The sequence below is a fragment of the Puntigrus tetrazona genome, chromosome 5 (assembly GCF_018831695.1).
Source record: "Puntigrus tetrazona isolate hp1 chromosome 5, ASM1883169v1, whole genome shotgun sequence".
In the NCBI taxonomy this organism is placed as follows: Eukaryota; Metazoa; Chordata; class Actinopteri; order Cypriniformes; family Cyprinidae; genus Puntigrus; species Puntigrus tetrazona.
Window position 1 is genome coordinate 940,185 of NC_056703.1, and position 19,923 is coordinate 960,107.

The 19,923-nt window shown below is 36.7% G+C and overlaps 1 protein-coding gene across 3 annotated transcripts in view; it reads right to left on the bottom strand.

The window, feature by feature from the left end:
- The window catches only part of rtn4r (reticulon 4 receptor), a 70,645-nt gene that overhangs the window by 42,076 nt on the left and 8,646 nt on the right, over window positions 1-19,923 (bottom strand). Inside the window, exons 1-2 of one of the 3 annotated variants that reach the window (XM_043238186.1) lie at window positions 14,507-14,663; window positions 12,718-12,823 (exon numbers count right to left, since the gene is read on the bottom strand). The exons of 1 other annotated variant lie outside the window; for it this stretch is intronic. The gene's annotated coding sequence lies outside the window, so the exon portion shown is untranslated. Of the gene's footprint in view, window positions 1-12,717; window positions 12,824-14,506; window positions 14,664-19,923 lie in introns of those variants that run through there. One more of the 3 variants, XM_043238187.1, reaches the window with a different exon arrangement.

Genomic DNA, 19,923 nt, shown 5'->3' on the forward strand with positions numbered 1-19,923 from the left:
CTCTCTGATCATGATGTACAAAGCAAAAATCTTTTTTCAGGTTTGAGATGCTCTCCGGGATAGCATTAGGGTTAGGGTTAGGTTTGTAATTAGGCATCCTGGGAAATGCTTTCCAAACTTGGCTGTTTTTCATTCTCCTCCGCGGCGACGTGAGTGATTTTTGATCAGCGGTTATTAATGGGCGCTCAGCCACCGTTCTCCTTCTCCAGCCCTCGTCGTCGTCTTCTCATTATGATTCAATAAAGCATAGCAAACAAAGGCTGAGATTCTCTTCGTGATACCTAAACCTATTATCTCAGCATCTCTGCCGTGACAAATTGGTTGAGCTGAAAAAGGAAGGGAAAATATTCCAGGGTGGCTAAAGTGTACGAGCACCAAATAAGGCGCATCTGGCCAACGAGGCTTTAGCAAACTTTGCCTTACGATCATTGTTTAATTCGAAGGTTTTTATATCCGGCAGGATCAGGCAAATCAACCTCATTTCATGAACTTGAATGGCGAAATTACAGACTATTGAAAGTCTCGCTATAGCTTTTCTTTGATGCTAAATGAGCGCCGGTCTACTGCAGAACACTGCCATTGATCTGAAAGAGCCTGAAGAGAGTCCGTCCTGAAGGAAGCTCTTTAATTAATCTCATACATGAAGGCTCAAGCCGCTTTCACACCAGACTTGCCGTCTGCACGGGACTAAATCCAGTTCGCCGAATTAACGTGATTACCTGCTCTTTCACAGATTTCAGAAGGCCATTTAGGCTATTAGGTCAAGTTACGATTCACGTCAGAGCGCAACTAATCTGCCACAGAGCACATCGGAAACGAGAGGAGCCAGCCTCATAATCCACAAAACAATCGCATGATTTGTGAAAGCGCAGCCGGGAGATAAACAGACCTGTTTGTTTGCTCCGCTGCAGGTGCATGCGTGTGTACGACGGGGGATTTGCATCATTCTGGTAGATGCTGCTTGCAAAGACACCAGGTGGACCGGAGATAGATGGAAAACACAGAGAGCGGTGCTTAGGGTTGCAGAAGCCCACGGTATATTCGCATTGATTCGGCGAGCAAAAGAGCACATTGTGATAATCGGGAAAAAGTAAACGCATGAAACGAAAACAATACAAAGCTCACAGAATTCTCTGCATGGTTAGTCAAAATGTAGGTATGATATTCAATATTTTTATACACTAATACAAAAAAATGCCCTAACCTTTGTGCTTGATTCAGCTACTTGCAGCATACTACCTAATAACGTGTGTTTTTAATTTATAATATATATATATATATATATATATATATATATATATATATATATATATATATATATATAAAACATACAAATATATATATGGCTTGTAGTTTAGAATATTTACTTTACAATTATGTCACAATCATACAAAAACTAACTGAAACTAACTAACAAACTAAACTAAAACATGCTTTAAATATTTTAATTTTATTTTCATGGTGTTTTAGTGTTTTGATTAAAAAAATTGTGATTTTCCTCCCTCACAATTTTGAAAAGGAGAGACTGAATTGTAAAATATAAGCGAGCAATTACAATAAAAAGTAAGAATAGTGAGATAAAAATTACACCTACATTTTATTTATGTTTATAATTTTTTTTTTTTTTTTTTGCTCTGCATATGGGAAAAATTTATTATTATTATTTTTTTAAGAATTCAGAGGGGAAAAAAGTCAGAACTGCAAGATATAAACACAATTCCGAGAGGAACAACCTCTTTCAAGTAAATTTAGAGCAAGTATATAAATCTATTATCTATAAACCTATCTAAAACTATTTACTAAACATTGTCAAAGAGCTAAAAATACTGAGATACAATAGATTCTTCTCTCATCCTCTGCCCGTTTCTGTGTTTGGATTCTGTTTCTGTGAGGTTTGTAGCTGTCTGTTGGGTAACATCAGAGCTTTGGGCCAGAACAAACCCTCTTTAAATGGCTGAGATGCTATCGGAAACTAAACCCTCCTTATCATCACCACCTTAAGTGTACAAATCAGCCTCTGAAGAGCACAAGGAAGGAGGTGCGTGTCCAGCCCCGTTCTTTGCATACCTGCCAGAAAAACTACATAATAGGGAGTTCACACTGACAATGACTTGCAGCAACAAAGCAACTGGCTGTCATTCATTTTCAATGAGTGCTGAAGGAGATTCAAGGTGACACGAGCAACAATAACTGCTGGCGATGTGACAAAGACGAGCTGAATTTAACTTTATGCAAATGTGCTCCCCCGATACACCACCAACTAGCCATATATTAAAGTAGAAATACTTGCTGGCAAATGGTAATTGAATCACTGAAAGAGTGAAGATTTTATCATACCCTTTACATTCTAATAGGGGCGCCTTGTATTGTATGCTACCATTTTGTTGTTGTTGTTCAATACTTTTATTCAGTAAAGATGCGTTAAATTGATTTCAAAACTGACAGTAAAGTAAAACATCTCAGCTATTTCCAAAGCTGCTCTTTTTGACTTTTGAGCAGTATTACACGCTTATTACACACTCTCAGAAATAAATGCACAAAAACTTTCACTGTACCGTCCTTTTGAAAAGGTACACTTTTGTATCTTTTAGGATCAAGTATGGACTTTTAATCACTGTTATGTACCTTTAAGGTACCTAAATGAATCCTTTTGAAAATGTACCGCCCCAGTGACAGCTTTTGTAGCTTTATTTCTGAGAGTGCCGGGATAAATTATTTAATAATTTTAATTATTCAAAGCACTTCTTTAAATGTAATAATAACAATAATAATTCACAATATTACTGTTTTTACTGTATTTTCGAACAAATAAATGCAGCCTTAGACTCTCATTTTTGATGAGACATGCATGAATGAATAAATTAAATATTCAAAAATATTCATAAAACCAAGAAAATGCTTTTTCTGTCTTGTTTTAGCTTACTGTCCAGGTAAACTAAATTGTTATGGGTGCAGCTTAAATGGACAAGAACATTTGCTGACCATATTGCGCTTTGCAGTACATTTTAGAGGGTTTTTTTTTTATTATTTAACCTGTATCTATGCAATTAATAGTAAATCTCATTTTCAAGGACATTTTTTGTTAACACTTTAGCATAGGGACCAATTCCCACTATTAACTAGTTGCTTAAAAGCATACCTGTTAATTATTATATGCATTACTATATTTCACACAGACCTGAGAAAACTTTTTTTCGTCGGTCTGAATGAAAATGCAAATTCATTCTTTGTCACTAGGTGCCGCTTTCGGAGCGATAAAAGCTCACAAAATCTGCTTTAAATGAAATTGGCCGATCACTGCAAAATTTGCATCGTACAGAGGAGGTCAAAATAAATGCATAGTATGAGAAAATGAAAGCGTTTTTTTGACCTTGCCTGCATGTTAACCTGTTGTTTGGGACTCTCAAAACCAAAATATGAACCTTTTATAACCCATAATAGGGGCACTTTGAAATTAAATGTGATCAACATTTTTGCTCCATTTTATACAACAAATAGTCGTGCTACTATCTTAAACCAAAATCATCTGAGACAACATCATCTCTGCTTCCTAGAAGCAATAAAGTATCCACACGGCTTGCTGTTGTTTAGTCGTCTATAGAGAAAACAGCAGAACAGACTCTACTTCCCGGGAAGACTCGGGTCATTTAATGTGTGCAGCCGCCTGTTAGAGATGTTATATTGGTTTGCAATAGCCGACGTACTTTACTCTTGTATAGTGCAGAGGGAGCAACTCTAGTTCAGTCGATTCCGAGAATCCGAACAAAGTGATAAAGGAGGCCGCTTGTGTTATCAGACGTCACCTGGGCTCTCCAGAAGCAGCGGCACAGAAGAAGATTCCGGTGAAATCGGAGTTCATCCTGAAAATACTCTCCCCGTCCAAACCACAGCGCTCATCCGGGAGGACCTTTAGCCACTGGCTTGTTCGACAACAGTGTTACAGAAAAGCACTACTGGGGAAGTTTTCTGCCGGTTGCCATCAGACGATACAGCACTTACTTATCTCCCAGTTGTGCCCGCCCTCACGTTACTTTGAGCTGTCAACCGGGCCTGGAGTAACATTGCACGTGTCTCTTTTATCTCGCTCTGTGATGTCTTGCGCAAGAAGGAAGACTGAGCTGTGTGTTTTGCATTTGATGTTTCCGCTATTTTGCTCTGAATTTCCCATCAGGGATCAATAATGCACATCCATTTCTTGCAAACTTTTCACACTTTCACAGAAAAAGAAGACCATTTGGCAGGGGAGGGTGCGAGGCCGCGAGATAAGACCATGCTAAGATACGGCAAAGTCAGGGTAAGTGCAGTACGTGCCCCGGAAGCTTTGATAAAAAGGGATAGAGAGCGGCACGGGAAAGTTAGTTAGCAATTAAGGATCTCTAATTGAAGAATAGTAGAAACCGCAGAGCAGCGGTTCTCTGCTACATTGATCTGAGCCAAATTAATATTTTTTTTTTCCTAAAGGGAATTAATTCTGGTACTGGAGGGATAGTTTAAATACATTTCATATGTTAAAAGTGGTCCGTAATACTTTACAGCTTCTCATTAGAGATAGTTCTTGTAGCTTGACTGATAAATCATGACACACTAAAGCCATGGGTTTCATTCCAAAGGGACGCAGAAAATGATGAAATGGTATTGACGTGTTAAAGCATTCATTGTCACCATGTATTAAGAATATGTTTATTTGTGGACATGAATTGCTAAATCGTTTGCTGTATTAAATTGTGGCCATGATTTAAATACAAGGGGGAAATTAATGAGTAATTTTTGCAATATTCATCAGACTTTTTTTGTGTGAAAGGCCTTTTACATTTGCTATAACACAACTTCGTAACATAAGTTACTTTTTCAAGGAGTAATGCAATACTGTAATGCATTGCTTTTAAAACTGTGTGTGTGTGTGTATATACATGTATATGCATATACCTACATATTTAATTGTGATTTAAAACTTTAATAAATAGAAAATACAAAGGAATGGCAGTTTATCGTAATGTTGTTCGTAACGTGTTCACTGTCAATGTTTTATAAATGTAATTCATTGTTGCTAAATTTACAAAGAAGATGGAAAGTATATGGTTGTTAAACATTATATTTACACAAATTACGAAAGAAAACTAATGATAATGAAACTAATGAATATTGAGACCAATTCTCACGATTAACTAATGACTTATTTTAGCATGTCTATTAACATATTTTCTGTTTATTGTGAGAAAATGGACCATAAAATAACTTAAAAAAAAGTCTAGCAAAAAATTGGGATGTATCTCTAAGAATTGATGGACTTTTCTTCAAAAGACAACATGCAATTTACTTAAACAGGACATTTGTCGAGACGTTTGTTCTTTTGGAATCAATACCCCAACTTTGGCATTGCTAGCCTCGGCTACTGAGCTACTTCACATCTACCGTGAAATAAACAATATTGAGACACTGCGATCCCAGGCCAGGTAATCTGTTCCTAATCATCAAGCCCCATTCACCACCAGATCATTACCCTCACATTAAACCAGCACACTGAAGAAAGACCGGTCCACAACATCAAGTCCTCGCAACTCAATTAAAAACACTCAGAATTCAATCCGGTGAATTTTATGTTATAACGGAACCCATTATGACGGCGTCAGTGAAGTGCATCAGCCCAAACAGTGAGGAGATGCTCGGTCTTGGCTAATGGTGAATATCCTGAACCTTCCAGCATCTCTGACTCCTGACGTTTATCTAATGTACTGAAGAGCTTTTTTGCAGTAAGCTAAAACTTCAACTCTGCGCTCTTTAGTAAGCGAAACTGCTGCCTCCGAATTCTTTCGCCTTCAACGAGGATGCTTTTCCCTCTTAATAATTCTGCCGCCTGATGGATAAACAATGGGTTCTGCGCTCATGCATTCACAACATTCATTATGCGAGGACGCTCTCAAGGAATTTGGAATTAATCCGGAGCTGATTACAGTTTTAACTCGGATTGTTGCATCGAGGAACAACAAATAAACTCTTCGAGCCCCGATAAAAGACTTGACCACGTGTGAACGTGTGCATGCCTCTGATAAATTAATGCCGTGTTCTCGGTTGCACTTTCTGTGCATTAATGGCCCCCTTTAGTGTTACAGGCTAAATAGATCAGTAATTAGCCAGAGAGCTTTCTCTATATGTTTGCCGCAGTGGTGCATGGTGAATGTGAGCTGTAATGGTGGTTTAGACTGCATGGTATCAATAGATGGATAAGACTTTTAAAGGTGCTGTACAGAGAGAGAGGGAGAGATAAAAGCCGAGTGTTGCATGAAGGAGTGGAACATCAATATTCAATGGGCTCTGGAGAATCCTCTTTTGAGAGTTTCTCTTCTGGACCTGAGCACACACATGTAACACAAACACACACACACACACACACACACACCTACCTGCTCGTCCTCTCTCTTTCTCTGTTCCGGTCTCTTTCCCATTTCAATGTTCTTCACACATCTCTCAAGCATTGCAAAAAGTATATCTAATGTTTTCTGTGCATTTACCAGGATAATGCCATGATTTTCTTTGAAGCATCTTGAAATAACGAGGCCATTTTGTCAGCTGTCACAGTAAAACCATTACACTGAATGAAACAGAAAAGTTTTTCTGAATCATTTACTATATAATCCCACAGTATTACATGTAGCCTAACCCTAACTCTTTGGACATTCACCACAGCAATATGATGGTGTTATCGAAAGTATTTTGCAATAAGAAGAGTGGATACCCTTGATCTCATCAAGATATTATTTCATAGAATCGAAAAAACAAGGTCATTTTGAACATTTACTAGCACTAGCATAGCATTATTTGAAAGGCCTTGAAGAGCCATGTTTTTTTAGGACATGTTAATTAATAAGTAATAAGAATAAAAGAATAGTTGGATAGAGTTACCATGGTAAAATTATTATATTATTTGGAGTTGTTTTTAGTATCTTAAAAACACATTAATGGCTTAATCAGCACAAACCAACTTTAATACTAATTTTTTTTTTACTTTAAGGAGCCATGTTTTTGGACATTTACCACAATAATGTTATTAATAACTTAAAGCACCTTAGAATGAGAACGCTAGTGTGAGAGTTACCATTGTACAATTATGATATTAATTGGTTTTTAATCGATTAATACCACGTTATTATTTGAAGTACTGTTTTTTTTAGACATTTACCACAGAAATAAGGTATCATTTGAAGTACCAAATGCTGCAAGATGTAGCATGCAGGGTCGAAGATATACAACAGAAGTGTACTACAAGTGTTCCAGGCTGACGAACAGAGAACACATGTACATAAACCCAAAGTCAAAGAAAGAACGAGTCAAAGGTCAAAAATAGTCTACCACAACAGCCTAACTTAAAAGAAAAGCTGTTATAAAATATGAATGCATGTTTGAAAATGCAGGCCGTCTCTGAGTGCAGCCGGTATTTGGGTTATGTTGTGGCTGTTACACAACCATACACAGACTTCACTAAAATAGAATGTTACTTTTCTCTAAAACACAGTCTGCACTGAAAGTGAGCAACGTGACAAAACTGGAACACTCTCTTTAAAAATAATAAATTTGTCTACTTAGTATCGCTTAGTTGTAGTACAACGATATGTGCTGTATAGTTATATAATATTATATATAATCATGTTAAGAAACATGATCAAACACACTTTGAACAAACAGTTCTGCATCTATTTAGTGAACTCGGTCTACTACAAACAAACTCTTTTAAAAAGTGTCTTTGAAAAGATTTGACATCACAGACTGTGCCAAATCCAGTAACTAGGCAGGTCTCTCATGTGCTCAAAAGCTTGAGTGAAGTTGGCAATTTTAACTTGTGGATGCCAGTTTTTGGGTAATGGAGCGCAACAGTGATGGCCCACTTTTGCAGCAGTCTTTTTTTTTCTATTTTAATTTTACAGTTTTTTCCCCATTTTTTTTTTTAAATACAAAAATAAGAGGAATATTGTTTCACAGTGTTTCACGAAAAGCCAAAGAAGCAAAACATAAATACATAAAATAGCAAGGCAATGAAAACTGGTTAGAGTCATTTCATATCTTAATATAATTTCGTACATTAAGTAAAAAAAAATGTATAAATACAAATAAAGTACTAAAGAGTTTATGTGTGAAAAGAAGTGCAATAACACTAAAATGGAATGTGCGAAAACGCGAAAGGTGGGATTTATTGCATGAATTTATCATATTCAAGCATTGCATTGCCTCCTCTTCATTCTCAATTACCCCCCCAGCAAACCCAACGCATATTTAGGGGGTTTCTAGACTTTATTTAATGTTCTATCATGCATTGTTAGTATTGGTATTGTTTCTATTTCTACTACAAATATGTTTCATCCAATATTTTCGAGAGGCACTGTCCTTGATATATACGTGACACTGGACCACGATTCCAGTCATGACCATCTTTTGTTAATTGGATGTATGCATCCTCTTAATAAATAATCAATTACATAGATGTATGCTTTCTTAGGATAGGACAATATTTGACTGAGGTTCTAAAGTCTAAATATTGAGAAAACCCCTTTTAAAGTTGTCCAACCGAAGAGCTTGTTATACAGAATTGTCAAACACCAAAGGTCTCTAAACTAATCTGACAACAAGATTTTTACTTCCCGAACTCTGTTGTACTTTATACTATACATACATATATATATATATATATATATATATATATATATATATATATATATATATACACACACACAGTCATGGACTGTGGGCGTCTCTTCACTTAACATGTTATGTCACGCCGTTTCTTCCCTCTGGCGTACTTTAGCACTTAGTAAGTCCTGCGCTCTGAACTCTTAATGAACATGATCCACCTGATCTCCATCCAGCACGGACCGCAATCCGGCTAATGCCGAATCCCACCTGCCGCTTCCGCCCCGACTGAGGCGGGGTCGTAATAAAGCAGACCTCATTAAGAGCACGTTTGCTTCCTGTGCACCACGGGCTGCCTGCCCTCGACCTGTTTTCCTACTCTCTCTCCCTATATTTTTAGTCTTGTTTCACTCTCGCTGTGTTTTAATTTCAGCTGGCATCCTTAAAATTAGAGGAGAGATAAAAGGGATCCAGCGCTATGTTAATATCTCTTTGAAGATGAGTCGAGCTGGCCGTAGAATCCCTGGCTTTTCTCTTCCTGAGCGGAATACCGAATGAGGCGATCCTGCCTCGTCAGCCCCGTCAAGACGCGAACATGAAACCAGTCACTCTCTCGCTCCATCCATCATGTGGGTATTCTCCTCCTTTATTTATTTACCCTTGCGCTCGACTTTTTCAACAGAGGCGCCTCTCTTTCTGCCTGCCTGCTTCGATTCGTCCATCTTCCCTGTCCTTGCGTGTCACTCGGGTCGGTGTGCGCCGTGATGGTTTACCGTCTTAAGCCCCATTACTTCTTAATGGCCATGAGATATCTGGAAATAAACCCCGGAGCCAGATCTCTGCGCTTCCCTGGCAAATAGGCCAACACGTACTGGACTTTAACAAGACATGCATGAATATTCACACTGCTACGGTCTTTGATCAGCTTCCTGACATCCCGTTCTCCTCCACCCTTTCTTTCTACCCGTTTCCTTTCAAACACACAATCGCTCATTTCTTCTCTATCTCTCTCTCTGACACTCTTGATCTATTCCAAAATTTGTGAGTTGCCTCGCTGTCTGCATCCTAACTGAAAAGAAACCTCATAAGCGAGTGATTTGGATCGCTCTAGGCAGCGAATCAGCATGCTGCATATATACTCCTCACGCAATGCCCACAAGAGACTCCACACACAATTGATTTCAATAGAGTTTGACGTTGGCATGCTACTAAACTACCAATGCAGTTGTCTACTAAGCATAATATTGTAAAATGTTGATTTAGAATATAATGGTTTAAATGTCTCTCACCTAAGGACTAAGGGCACTAATAAATAAATAAATATATATACACACACAGTGTATATCTTGACAATATTTACATGTATATGCATGTATATATTTGTATTCATTTGTATTATAATATATACATGTGTATTTGCATACACATAATCTAGATACACAGCACAAACACATATATTATGTAAACAATCTTTTATTTTAGATTTGATTAATCATGATGAATCATTTGACAGCACAATTTTTTTTTTTTTTTAAATATGACAATTACTGTTTTAATTTAATTATTAATTATTTGTCATTAAAAAATATATATTTTTGATTTAGTGATACTATAGGGACATATAATTATCACTATTAACTACTTGCTTATTTGCATGCATATTACTTTTTTGCATGCAATTAGCATATTGGCTGTTTATTTATTTACATATAAAGTACATATTAATGCCTTATTTTGCATGACCATCTTTTAGATCTCTTCATCCTGCCACGATCCTACACATAAACTTAATAACTACCTTATGAACTATTAATAAACAGCAAATTAGGAGTTTACAGAGGCACAAGTTGTATTTAACAGTTAGTTAATAGTGAGAATTGTCTATAGCTTTTTACCAGTTTGAAACCCTAGTTTAAGAAACCGCGTTCTGCATTAATTACACATGCACTCATAACTTGTTGCGCACCAGTTATTATTCCTAAATGTGATTTTAGTTTAAATTACAAACAGGATGCAGAATTGCGATATAGAGTAGAATTGAAACTGAATTTACCTAGTTTGTCAGATACGTCTGTATATGCGTAGAGTTCATATTTTATAACTTTGTGGACCAGGGAGAAAGAACACAACATTTTCCAAAAAGCATTAGCCATGTCAAATTTCATTTCAGTTCCTCCATACGTCTCGACAATTCAATTCATATTCATACTTACTTATTCAACAGGGGCCATTTCTTCAATTATGAATTTTGCACAAACCCGGCATCTACCATGTGTAACAGTCTTCTTGTCAGCAGCATGCCTATAAATGCTGTCTAGATAAGCAGACAAGTGCATGGAAAAGAGCTTCTGTGTGCATTTACTAATCCCGTCTTATCAGATGCGCTTGTTTATCGCTGCGCCTCTGTATCGCTCCCTCCTGATGAACAGTTTGACACGAGGAGATCAGCGTGAGACCAGAAACCCCAGAAGAGAAGCTCGACGTGTAGGGGCACAGCGTCTCAACATTTCACACAACAAAAGCATGTGCGGCCTTAATATCTGACAGTCTATTTCTAAGAAAAGAGTTGAATTTAGCTCTCCCTTGGGGTCACACATTCGGTTTTACTTCCCATCATAGTCACAGTGGCTTGATTTAGGTATTTTAAACTGGTTGGTCAGCATGAGTAGAGCACGCACAACTTAATATATCATGATATTTGTGCTGGAAACTCGATGAAAAGCCATTTAAACCATATATTATATAGCTTTTTAGCAAAGCAGACGTTTTTACTGAACTAAACATTTCATAAATAACAATAAATAATCTTTTTCCCCCCATATATATTTAGAATTTAGTTTTTTGTTGCATAAATCATAATTCCACCCAGTTTCCAACTCAAATAAAGAATTAATAAATTAATTAACAAGTACTAAAGGTTATACTTTAGAATAGGGAACACTTATTTACTATTAACTACAACTTTTCCCTCAATAATGTCCTAATATGCTGTTTATTAACAGTTGTTTAGGTATTGGTATTGGGTAAAATTAGTAATGTAGTACAATGTCATGTAGAATAAGGCTAATAATACTAGCTAATAGCTAATAAGCAACTAGTTAAGCAATTAATAAGCAACTAGTTAAGAAACCTTACAATAAAGTGCTACCAATTTAAGATTTGTAAAACTATTTTATTTTTGATGTTAACACATTTTAGGCTTTGCTCACCCAAACACATTTTTACGATCATAAACTCAGTATGTCATGTTAAACCTGTATGGCTTTATTTTGTTTGAGGAGCAATTCCAAAAAAATCTGAAATATAAATTGAGTAAACTTCAGTGTGATTGAATGATGGCCTTGAGAGGTCAAGATTGAATCACGCACCCTATACGTCCGAATGCTTACGAAACACAACTCCAGCACGCCACCAGCATGCATGTTAGCATTAACACACACGCGCACACTCTCCCCGCCGGTTTCCTCTGAAGCACACTAGACTGAGGGGTGTAATCGCCAGTTAATTACTCTGCTCTTGACCTGTGAGCGAAATGAGTCGCTTTGGTGCTGCTATCTGTATAAAATGCATTAGTTCAAGCTTTCTCTAATTGCTTTAATTAGTCATGAAGGAAGGCCTGATCTGCTGCTAATTGATAACGATTTAAATAGAACAGCAAATGGCTGGATAGGACTGAGATTTCCTGACAAATTTGGTGAAAAGCGCCAATTACTTGGAAAGTCAAGTATTGTTTATCATTCGCAACATGTGATTAATCATCTATCTATCCATCTATCTATTACAGTGTTTTTGTTACAGTGCTTGAGAAAACAGTCACCATAAAGAAAAAAGGTACTATTGATTTTTTTTTTTTTTTACACACTTTATATGAGGATGAACAGGCAGAAAAATAAACTGCAGAGAACAGAGGGAGCCCGGAGAAAAGGAAATGTGTGATGACTAAGAACATCTGAGCTTCACAGTCGTAGGTGTTCTTGTTTGCATATACAATATCTCTCACCTCATTTTCCACTCACATCTCTCCCTTTTCCTCTGTAGCAAGGTCTCCAGAGAGAGGGATGTGTGTGTGTGTGTGTGTAAGTGCGGGTGTATGTTCACCTGTTTAAGGTGGCCAGGTGTTCGCGGCCTCATGTGTCTGTGGCCCTCGGTCTTTTGAAAACGCAGTGGGATAGGGCCCTGCTGTGCTTAACCAAGCTTTTTATACCTTGCCAAAAACACAAACCTGTCAATGGAACATAGCGCTGCTATAATGAAATAGAAACTCTTTTAGACAATGCTTATGAGTAAACAATTAAAAAACATTACTTATACGATCTTTATATATTTTAACAAACAAAAACTTATAGAACTATGAGCTGTATCCATTGCTGCTTTCTAGTGTTTACGTAATGTTGTTCAATTGATCTAAAATTTTAAATTTGATTTTGTATATTATGTATATTACTAGTAAAGAGTTATTCAGATATGGAAAGGTGCTATATACATTAATATAATGTAATATTAATATGACTTTGATATCTATCTATCTATGATATATATATATATATATATATATATATATATATATATATATATATATATATATATATATATATATATATATTCATGAACAGCAGCTCATTAATCCTTAGCGCATTTTATATTGCTATTAGTAGTACAATTTGTAGTACTTTTGCCATCTTATAATTTTTTCACGCCCAATTTTTTGTATAAACAAATACAAGCACCACCACCAGTCCTAATTAAAGTAACATATATAGTAACATGTATATATATATATATATATATATATATATATATATATATATATATATATATATATATATATATATATATACATGTTAATATATATATATAAATATATTGTAAGCCCTCCAAGACTAATACTTATGTGACTGAGCCTAAATGAAATATGCAAATCTAATCAGATATGTATGTGATTGAGCAAGATGCACGAAATTACATAAGCATAAACATCTCAAAAGTGACTGAAACGTCTTTCCTCATCAACACAGTTCAAAAGCAAACACTCTAGACCACTTGTAATGTAATGCGCATTCCTTAAACACTGACGAAAATCCGGGAGATAAAGTTGGGATATTTATAATAAAGATTTAAACTTCCAAAATATCGTAGGTATTACAACTGGTCCGACAATAAAAAGATTGATTCATCTTCCTCTGGAAGGTGGCACTTTATCTGTTGGCCCAGGCTGAAGTTGCTAAATAATAATAGCTGCCTGAGAAATTATGCTGCTATTTAAAAAATAAATAAATATATAAAATCCATCCACAAAGCTGTTTAGACATGACGAGAATTAAATGGATTCCTTGTAGAATAATTCTGCTTTGAATAACAATGGCAGATTGTTCGCACGTGGAAAATGAGGTGCTGGCAGTGGACATGTCTCTCGTTCTCTATTGTTGATTATTGAAATAATTCTGTTTCCTTGAGACCATATCAGACAATTAAACAAAAAAATGAAACGACTCGCAGCATATCCTTCCTTTTGTCAGTACAATTAGAAAACGGATGAACTTCGAGCTCAAAAACACAGATTAAATAAATGGTATCTCATATTTTTAACATTAGTGTATTAACTAACATGAACAAAAAATGAACAGTGCATTTATTACAGTATTTTTTTCCTCTTTGTTAATGTTAGTTAATAAAAATACAAACATCCATTGTTAGTTCATGTTAGCTTACAGTGCATTAGCTAACACAACTTGTAATTAAATTAATGTTAACTACTGTACCTAATGTAAAGTGTTACCGAATAAACAAACATAAGCATATTGTAAAGCTCAAATCATTAGACCAGCTTCTTTTTGTGATATGTGCACAAACAATGTCATTTACTGTTGGAAAATCTATAATACTGTACCTATGCCAAGTTTTCAGGGACTGATCCATATCCTGTCCTGCCGCCACCCCTCGCCTGACCTCGTGAGACGTGAGCGATTGGAGAAAACATTATTATAGACATGCCACCTCACATTTCATTTGCCGCGTTCCGGAATATACACAAAATTAATCTGCACCTACCACACCCAAAGCCGTCGATTACTGTCTTGGAAATGGCCACACAAACAAACACCTGAGACCTTCGAGAAAAATTTGAAACCCATACTTCTATAATGTGAGTGAAACAAGATATTCGATAAAATGTGCGTGGCGGTAGAAAAGAAGGGAAACATTTAATATATAAATCATTTAACAGTATTAAAATACTAACAGATTATTGTTTTTATTATTATTAAAAAAAAATTTTTTTTATCTGTTTTACTGAAATATAGATTATTTATTATATTTATTAATACAGCATATATGCTTGCCGATTTGATTTACATAAGACGTATTTATTTTCTTATTGTTTTTATAGATTTTTTAACACAACACGCAGTGCATTTGAAAATATGCACTGACTAAATTTGAATGTGAACGATCATAGTTTATAATGTAATGCATTTTCGGTAAACAAATGGCAATGCTAATTAAAGTACTATATAAACCCCTCATTCATTAATTTCTTCAAATTAAAAAAAATTTAAAAAACGTCACGTTTCTCAGAGATGCAAAACAGTGCAGTTGCTGCATGTTTTTGTTGGCGAAGTGGAGCAAAAACAAAATATGGTGTTTAAAATGTAAGTCTCTTGATAGTCACTTACTGTATTGTTTATCAAACTGTTGCATAAAATCAATATCCTAATTGCTGATTTTCACGTTGTTATTGATGAACTATTATGAATTGATATTCATAAATCATTTTCTGCCCACTAATTTTGAATTTAGACTGAATCGTAGTAGTGAATGAATGCAGTCTAAATGAGCGAAGTTGGTCTAACCAGCCGCTCTTTTCATCAATCATGCCTCATTTTGCCTGCACAAATTCACTGAAAAACATGCCCTGATCAAACATTCAAAATATCATCAGGAACATGTAATAAGAAAGTCAATGTGGTCAATTTTGATTTCATGTTTACTTTAACATCTGTACCCTTATCGAGCACCTCACCTGCCCCTACATCTCCCCTTTCACCCTGCTCGCAGTGGATTTGAAAGCCAAGTGCTGGGTTTATCGAGCTGTTTTTGACCCCATTAGAGGTCTGAGAAGAGCCGAGCGATTTCACCTCCTTTCATTGGCTATGTGGATATAATCTCCTAATTACTGGACGTCTACCTGATGTTTTTCAACACCGCAATTACCAGCCTTTTTTAGTGAGTCCACGCGTATGTATGTGCATGTGTGCGTTTCATTAAAAAGGATTTATGAAGTCACATCTGATGGTGTGTTCAGAGACTTCATTATTAGAATAAGACATGCCAGCCTATTTATCAGATGTTTGTCGTGTTTATCTTTGGCTTAATGGTACTTTTGTAAATGAGAGTTCGGTCTCTTCACTCAAACATGTCTGTCTTGCTCATTTTCTGTTTCACTCATTGAACTATGCATTTTTGGAATAACAAAACAGTGACTTATACTGTAATAATAAACCGGCTAACTCTGCAAACAAAACCTGACATCTCAGTATGAACTCAAATGTTTTCCATTCGATACTTTAAAGTCCAAATTGATCTACGCCGTCCAAATTCGTTTTGTAGCTCCACACTCTTATGGTATGCAAATAGACTCATTTGCATTTATTTTAAGGGATTTTAGGCAACAAAGTTGATACTTGAACTCCATTAAGTCTTACAAATGAAAGAGCAACTTCATGTCCATAAAGTATAGCGAGTCTATTAGTTTATTTAGCAAACCAGGTCAGAACTTTGAATCAGTGTATTTTATCTAATATGCAGGTCACTTTCAGCATGACATTTGTGTCCCGCTGGTTGGCCTTTTCTCTGTAAGCCAGATTTCACATCAGACCTCACAGACATATGAGTTTCTGAGGTTCTTTACAAACCCGGGAAACATTGTGTCTTTAATTTGTGTGCAGTTAGGGCATAAGGTCAGGGAGTCTAGCTTTGTTTCTGCCTCATTTTGTGTGCAGTAAAGAGCACAGGCTGTCCGGCTCTGTCTGTATCTAAGCCTGTATGCTGTCACGGCTTCTCTGGATTCAAGGCTGGTGACAGTATAGGCAGCTTCTCCAATGCACCTTCTCCTTTTAGTCAACTACAGCTTTCTAGATGACTGTTCTCTGCTGAATTGTCATCCAGTGGGTTTTTTCCCCACTCAAAACAACCCAGAAACAGCATAGCAGCACTAACAGCCACTCGGAATTGCCTAACCACCACTTAGCAACCAACAACAACACCTTAGCAACAACATAACATCTCCATCAACCTCCACAAACATCCTAACAATCAGTTAGTACAACCAATAACACCCTAGCAACAGCATACCAATCACCTACAATACCCTGACTACCTCAAAACCCTAGCAACAACACAACATCTCTATCATCTACAGTTACCGCCTTAAAATCCCTTAGCAACCACACAAAACACCCTAACAATTACCTAGCAACCACTCAGAACATCCTAGCATACAGTAAAGCGAGACTAACAACCACCGAAAATACCCTAAAACCACAAACAACCTCCTGGCAACAGCATACCAACACTAAAAAACATCCAGAATATAACAACATCTATATAGGGACCATTCAGTGCACCCTAGCAACAGCATACCAACACTAACAATCACTCACAATATCCTAACTGCCTCAAAACCCTAGAAACAACACAACAACTCTGTCATCTATGCTTAACGCCATAACAATCCTTTAGCAACCACACAAAACACCCTCAAAATTGCCTAGCAACCACCCAGAACACCCTAGCGTACAGTATAGCAAGACTAACAACCACCAAGAATACCCTAAAACCACACAACTACCTACCATCTTCACAAAACTCTCTAACAATCCCCTAGCAACCACCTAAATACCTAAAAATTATTTAGCAACCACCCAGAACATCCTAGTAGCAGTATATCAAGACTAACAACCACACAATATCTTCATCTACACAAAATTCCATAAGCAACCACAGATAACACCCTAGCAAGAGCACACATATGCTAACAACCACCCTGAATATAGCAACATATATACCTAAAAACTTAGCAACAGCATAGTGGCTCAACCACCCAAACAACACTAAAAATAACCCGTAATACCCTAAAAACCGCTTAGAATCCCCCAAAAAACATAGTAATCACACAATATCTCTTAAGGACACAAAACTCCACAAGAACCTCTTAGCAACCACTCAATACATCCTAGAAACGGTATAGCAAGATTAACAACTACCAAGAATACACTAAAAACTGTGTAGCAACCACACAGAACACCTCAGAAACGGCATAGCAACACTAACAATCGCCAATTAGTAACCACGAAGAAAACCACATCAACAACACATCATCTCTATCATCCACACAAACATACATAACAACATCTTAGCAACCACCCAGAACACCCTAGCAACAGCACACCATCTCTATCAGCCTCCCAAAACACCTTAACAACACGAACAATACCTCAATCACAGCAGCATCGCTAATAACCACCTAAAATACCCCAACAACTACACAGTAACCATCCAGAACATCCTAGCAACAACATATCAGGTCTGTTAACCTCACAAAACACAAACGTCAACTACCCATAACACTATAGCAGCGAGTTTTGCAAGCGCTGTGGTTTTCTTTACAAATTTTCAAACTTCAGTTAAACTTTTTGTTTGTTATGTCTTTAATTTTCCATTCTGCTTATGTCTAGAACGATAAATCTGGAATGGCCCAGAAAACTCCATTATCATGCACTAGAACATCTCCATTGAGTTCACCTCATTCTCTCGCATAAACACCCGTCACTATGTGCACAGTGCGGGAAAAATCACCCATAGCAATAATGCCATTTGTTCTACTAAGGTGGAGATCCTTGTAATCGTGTGTAAGTCATTTGCTCGGATGCAGTGAAACATCCATGTAGTTTCTCACTGTCAGACATTGCTTTCTCTTCTGCCACACTTCGGTCCTTTCCAACCAGACGAATGATGGTCTAAATATCTTTTTGTCCGCTCAGGCCTGACTCCTAATGTAGATACATTGCTTGTTTCAAACCATACTTATGATGAAAAACAAGATCTTTTGTCTTCTGTTCTGTTTCACACTCTGTTGTTTCATTTTATTACAATGTTATTTTTTTTCTCCGATGGGTATATCAACCATTCACTTTGTGCCTTTGTTTCTCCGTCTAGCCATCCGTCTGTCTCTCTCTCTTTCTCTCTCTCTCTCTCTGTCGATCTGTCTGATTCTTACTCATTGATTTTTCTTTTCTCAAAGGAAAAAAAAAGTCTAAGATGAGCAACGCTTGCACTTCTGAATTTTATTAAGAAGCTGAGTAAAAGGGAATAAGTATTTTGTTGTTTATAAGGACCGTTTCTCCAAAAGGAGCTTTTGGAGAATGTTTTGATCCGCACCTATAGAGATATACTCATTTAAAGCCAGAGAGATAGAAGCAAAAAGATAAACACAGTTCTTACATGCGCCCTTTGTCCACATTTGATTAAATTCTCAGCCTTATTCAACAGTATCAGTTAACAGAGAAACAATCAATATCGGTGTGATACGCTACGGTTTTGTGTGATATCTGAAGTGTGCTTGTTTATCTATATATGTGAAACATATTCTAGTCTCAGATCCAAACAAGAGTCAGTTCTTTAGCAAGGATAACCTAATGTAAAATGATACCGTGTTTGCCTTATTCCCCTCGCACCCACATTATATACAGTACATAGGATGTACAGTGATATATATATATATACTGTGCTGATTTCTAAAAGAGATGCTAAAAGATTGTCCCTAATGGATCTGTGGTGTTAAAGGTCTGAAGAATCACGGTTGCCAGGTGATAACAGAAGCAGAAAAGTGACAGCAAGCAGAGAAAAACTGAATGTAAAGGTGGCTGAAGAGGACCAAACAAAGACACGCGAAGAGAAAAATGGTGAGACGGATGAGAAAAGGAGAGACGACACTGACTTATGGTCCGGACAAAGGCTCCAGTCATGCACCTAATTTAAGGTCGTCCTGTGCTCTGTCTAATTAACTATTTACCAGCTCATCCATCACGAGCTCTATTCAGCTACTCACAGAGACCTCTCCTCTCCAGATTAAAGGATAAATGTTTCATTACCATGGGCGTGTGTTCGGCTAAAAATGGTGGCTAGCTGTAGCATTCATATTCGAGTATTGTAATGAGAAAAAAAGGAAGCTGAATCACCATTAATTAATCTTCGCCTCAGAATAGAGAATGGCTAGCACGGCTTGAAAGAGAAGAGCAGGCTCACTTG